This window comes from Bison bison, unplaced genomic scaffold (assembly GCF_000754665.1).
Source record: "Bison bison bison isolate TAMUID 2011002044 unplaced genomic scaffold, Bison_UMD1.0 scf7180017864068, whole genome shotgun sequence".
In the NCBI taxonomy this organism is placed as follows: domain Eukaryota; kingdom Metazoa; phylum Chordata; class Mammalia; order Artiodactyla; family Bovidae; genus Bison; species Bison bison.
Window position 1 is genome coordinate 1466524 of NW_011494640.1, and position 6000 is coordinate 1472523.

The following is a 6000-nucleotide window of genomic DNA, read 5'->3' on the forward strand; positions in this document are numbered from 1 at the left end:
GAAGCCCTAAAGCTCCCTGTCGTAGCCCTTACCCTACTTTCATGCAATCCTTTTGCTTCAGAACTTGTCTTCCTCTTGGGGCTTTCCAGGTGGCGCTAGTGGTAAAGAACCCACCTGCCAATGCCAGAGACATGAGAGACTCGGGGTCGATCCCTGGATCAGGAAGATCCCTTGGAGGAGGGCACGGCAACCCACTCCAGTATTCTTGCCTAGAGAATCCCATGGACAGAAGTCTGACGGGATACAGTTCATACAGTCACAAAGAGTCGGACAGGACTGAAGCAACGAAGCACGCACACACACCGTCTTCCTATTAAGCCAGAAACCCTGTGAAGGCTCCCTGCTGTGCCCACAGGGCCTGGTGCAGCGACGGGCAGGGCTTTATAGAGTAGACAGATGATCTCTCTCCAGCAAAGAAAGCCACTTGTCCCCGTCAGTGTTCTCTCTGTTTGAAAAGCCCCCCTCCTACCCCCACCTCGTCTACTGCTCTCAGCTTTCTTCCTGCCAAAGTATCCCATCTCCTCTCCTCTTTCTTTTCTCATTCCATTCCTGAGGGCCATTTCCGGTGGAGAGTAGGGCCCCAAGTCTTCTCAAGGGAGAAGTGCCCTTTTGGACACATAGGTGTAGCCTGAGTCTCTTTGGGGACAGGGAGGCTCCCAGGAAATAAACCAGATCCCGGACTTGAGGCTGCTCCTGGCTCCTTCCCCAGATTACTCCTCTATCAGATGAAAAATGTGCCTCTGAAAAATTACAGATGATTAAGATTGGATTAAGTAAAGTACAATTAGGTAAGCCTAGTGCTTACAAACAGCACCTCACACCACCCTAAGTTCTGGGTCATGTCCGAGTGCCATGTGACCTGGCACCAAACAGGTGGTTCAATGGTCACTCCCTCGAGTGCACTTCATTTAGGAGTAGCTTGCCCAAGATTCTGGGAAGTTTCAGCAGCTCCAGGAGGCCCAGGGAACCTGGTTGGTGCAGACGTGTGACCACTGTATTGCGTCCTTAGGTGAGGAGATCTGGCAGGCCATGGCAGGGGGCCTGGCAGGGAGTTGCCGTTGGCCTCGGGAGACTGGGGCCAAGCGTGTTACAGGAAGCAGATACAGAGCCAAGGCTGTCAGCCTGGCTGGGCCTTTTTTTAGGGGCCTGGGATCCTGGGGTTGGCTGGGGGTCAGTGAAGGGCAGCACCCCTGGGCTCTGTAGTGAACAGAGACACTAGAGAGGGAAAGGAGAGAGCCTTTTGTCGGAAGGTCTGGGTTGGCTGGGGGACTACCAGGACCAGAGCCCGCAGTGAGAGGTTTCCCATTCTGGGGCGGGTGGTGGCAAGACTAAGAATTAGAAGGTTGGGATCAGAGGCAGAAGGGATGTCAGATGAGCACGTTAGTCTTCCCTGCACTGGGTCATCCAGTGCAGGGGTAAGACGAGCCCAGGGAGGCGTCAGGAGCCGAGGGCCAGCTCTCCATGTCGCCGTCTCTATTTGATGAACCAGTGTATGAACTGCCAGAGGCAGGGGGCTGGGTATGGAAAGACCACTGGTGGGCAGTTGAGACATGTCAGCTGTGTGAACTTGGCCGGTCAGTGTCTGTGCCTGTTTCCTTCTCTGTGTGATGGGGCTCATAATACCTACCTTTCAGGGTTGCTGGAAGGAGCAAATAAGACTGGGTGTTGAGAAGCTTTGTATGCTGTAAACTGTGGTGCAGAAGATGACCGCTAAAGTCAGTGCAGCCTTACTAAGTGCTGAGCACTGGACTTAACAACTTTCTATCTTTCAGCTCTTACAACTCTCACGACGATTCAGGGATGTAGGTGCATTGTCTCCATCACCCGTTTACACATGAGAGTGAGGATTTGGACCCAGGCATACTTTCTTTGGAGTTTGTATATTGTTGTTTGGTCGCTCAGTAGTGTCCGACTCTGCGACCCCATCAACTGCAGCATGCCAGGCTTCCCTGTCCTTCACCATCTCTCGGAGTTTGCTCAAACTCATGTCCATTGATTTGCTGATACCATTCAACCCAACCATCTCATCCTCTGTTGCTTCCTTCTCCTCCTGCCTTCAGTCTTTCTCAGCGTCAGGGTCTTTTCCAGTGAGTCAGCTCTTTGCATCAGGTGGCCAAAGTATTGGAGCTTCAGCATCAGAGTTTGTATGACTTAACTGCTATTCCACATCACCTTTCCCTGTGGCCATCTTTGCCCTGTCTCGCTCTGCAGCCTTGGGCCAGGCTTTTCCCCTCAGTGTCCCCAACTCCATGGCAGGACTTGGGCCAGGTGATCTCTTTAATCCTTCAACCTTTGGCAGTCAGTAGTTCAGGAAGGGAACTTCCAAGTGGGGAAGAGGGTGAGGTGGGGCTAGAGGGATGAAGGGACAAACTTTTCCAGAATCTCTGCCCCAACCCTGGCCCTCCTTAGTGGATGGACTGGTGGATTCCCCTTTGCCCTACAAGTTGTGGGGCCAAGGGAACAGGTGATGTTTAGCCCCAGCCTGAAATACTCGCTGGTCACTGAAGGGGGCGGTCACTGAAATCCAAGTGCCAGGACACCTGACAACAGGCAGGCAGAGCCCATCTGCCTCGGCTTGCAGACTCTAGAGGACAGCAGGGCCACAGCCCACTGGAGCCACACCTCTCCACCCACCCATCCTGGGCCCCCACCTCCTTACTCAGGGTCAGCCTATCTGGGCACCAGGCCTGGCCTGGGGCTTAGGATAGGGCTATTTCTAAGCGTCCTCTTTGTCTCCTTGGCCTGGGCCTTCAGCCAGCTCAGGGCACCCACACACACCACACACACACACTCACACCCCGTATCCTTCTCTCTCGCACTCATTGAACTTGACTGCCACTGGCATGATGGCTAGGCCTGTGCAGGTCACTGACAACCAACAGATATCCCAGACTTAACTCTCATTCTTGAGAGATGGGAGAAGTGGATGCATCTACAGATTATGACAGTACAGAAAGACTGTCACTATTCCTGCGGGCTGTACACAGACCATGAGAGACCACAGGAGGGAGTCGCTCATTCTGCCAGTAGGGCCAGGGGAGGCTTCACATAGATGATATCCCACGATACCCTTTGGGCTGGGTCTTGATGAATACATCAATGTCTTCTGGGTGGGGAAAGGAATTGGGAAAGCAGGAGACGTGGGGAGAGTTAAACAAGGGTGAGATTTTCCTGCTGATTGATCTGGGAAGGGAGGATAGCTTAGGGCTAGGCAGGAGAAGGCCTTGCCCATCATGGAGGAAGTGGCTTTTCTTCTGAAGGAATGGGAAGCCACTGAAGGTTTAGGGGCAGGACAGCACGACGATCTGACTCATATTAAGGGAGGAGTTTTCTGGCACTCGTGTGAGGCTGTGGCAGCCGTCAGTCTGCTCACCCACGCCAGCAGCCAGCCAGAAGGGGAGAAGCAGAGTGGACACGCCTCTCCTAATTAACGGCGCGACCTGACAGCTACACCATCTCCTCTCTCTGGGTTAGATGTTAGCCACGCATCCATGTGCAAGCGAGACTGAGAAACATGGTCGTTATTCTGGACTGCCTGTTAGTCTAGAAACAGGAGAGAATGGGTATCCGGGGGCCAGAGGTCTCTGACACAGTGGTTAACAGTCTTTGTCTGAAATCAGACTTCCTGAGTTTTTAGTCCTGCTTTGCCACTCACTGGCCATGTGGGCAGGTCACTTGCCTTCTCTGCGCCTCACCTGAGGGTTCAGTGAGCTAACACATGTCTTGGAGCAGAGCCTGGTACATAGTGAGGCCCCAGGGCTGTCTTTGGCTTCTGAGAGAAGCGAGTGTTTGGGGTCCCAGACAAGGCACCCTCTGCTCTGTGACCTGGGACAAACCACTTGCCTTTTGGAGTGGTCTCCCCATCTGAATAGCATGAGGAGGCAATGTGGTTTAAGAGCCATTTTACAACAGAGAACACGGCAAACACATTTTTAGGTAGAAGTCCAGGAGATGAAACAAGTAAAAGGGACCTGAACCGGTGGAAGCCGGGAAGGGGCCTGGTACATACTTGTGTTGTCCAGGGGGCTAGCGAGGCTGATGTAAAGAGTGCCAGGGTGGACACTTGGATCTCTGGGCCTGGCAGGGCTGGCTGCCCCACCCCTGCCTGTTCTTCCCGCAGCCTGGAGTCCCCTGGCAGAGCTGAGATCCCTCTGGGTCCTGGGAAAAGAAAGGTCAGTCTTGGAAGGAATTCAAGAATACGTACCCTTCAAGAAATTCAAGAAGAAGTACCCCTGGACCCAGGAGCTCCAGAGGCAGCCCAGCATGGAGTCCCACTCGCAGGAGTAGAGCTGCCAGGACCGGGAGGAGGTAGGTAGTTTTGAGTCCAGGGCACTTGAAGCAGGGCTCATGGACTCCGCCTCATACCTGCTCTGTCACTCCAGGTTTCCAGCCATCTTTACCCTTCTCTGGACCTGGGTCTTTCCATTTGGAAGCTTATCCCTGCCTTCCTGCCACGTGACTGTGAAGATGTCGGTCCTGGCTCTGGAATCTGTGTTGCACCTGCAGGGCTGAGCTCCTGGAGGGATGGGTGGCTGTGGATGACAGTGCGCCCCCTCCTGGGAAGTGGGGGCGTTGCAGTCCGATCCTGCTGGGCCACTTGCCTGTCCTACCTCTTCCCTTGTTTGGCCTGTGCTCCTTTTCCCAGGCTACTGGCTGTGAAACAGGGTGGGATAAACGCTGATGTGGGAGGGAGAGGAGAAGAGCCTAGAAAGATTGGAGTGGGAGGGAGGAAGATACAGCAACTTCAGGAAAAAGGCAGAGTGGTAAGATTGAGGGCTCTTGGGCAGGGATGAGAAGCTTAGTATGAGTGGGGAGGTGTCTAGAGTTAGCTTTGGAGAGACTCCTGTTCCCCATATTCAGGCCCAGATGCAGAGCTTGCTGAGGGCAGGCGCTGTGCCTGCCTGATCCCTCTGTCCTCTTCCAGGGCACCAATAGTCCCCCAGAGAAAACAGATCTGCTGTCAGAGTTCATTGGTTGACTCAGCACCCATCCTTGGCTGTCATGAAGCCCTCTATGCGCCCCCCAACCCCTGCTGCCCCAAACACACACACGCTTCCAGACTCTGCTTAGGGGAAAATCTGAAAGGCAGCCCTGGGAGGAAAGCATACCCTGGAAGGCAGGAGATGGGGTCCCAGACAAGGCACCCTCTGCTCTGTGACCTGGGACAAACCACTTGCCTTTTGGAGTGGTCTCCCCATCTGAATAGCATGAGGAGGCAATGTGGTTTAAGAGCCATTTTACAACAGAGAACACGGCAAACACATTTTTAGGTAGAAGTCCAGGAGATGAAACAAGTAAAAGGGACCTGAACCGGTGGAAGCCGGGAAGGGGCCTGGTACATACTTGTGTTGTCCAGGGGGCTAGCGAGGCTGATGTAAAGAGTGCCAGGGTGGACACTTGGATCTCTGGGCCTGGCAGGGCTGGCTGCCCCACCCCTGCCTGTTCTTCCCGCAGCCTGGAGTCCCCTGGCAGAGCTGAGATCCCTCTGGGTCCTGGGAAAAGAAAGGTCAGTCTTGGAAGGAATTCAAGAATACGTACCCTTCAAGAAATTCAAGAAGAAGTACCCCTGGACCCAGGAGCTCCAGAGGCAGCCCAGCATGGAGTCCCACTCGCAGGAGTAGAGCTGCCAGGACCGGGAGGAGGTAGGTAGTTTTGAGTCCAGGGCACTTGAAGCAGGGCTCATGGACTCCGCCTCATACCTGCTCTGTCACTCCAGGTTTCCAGCCATCTTTACCCTTCTCTGGACCTGGGTCTTTCCATTTGGAAGCTTATCCCTGCCTTCCTGCCACGTGACTGTGAAGATGTCGGTCCTGGCTCTGGAATCTGTGTTGCACCTGCAGGGCTGAGCTCCTGGAGGGATGGGTGGCTGTGGATGACAGTGCGCCCCCTCCTGGGAAGTGGGGGCGTTGCAGTCCGATCCTGCTGGGCCACTTGCCTGTCCTACCTCTTCCCTTGTTTGGCCTGTGCTCCTTTTCCCAGGCTACTGGCTGTGAAACAGGG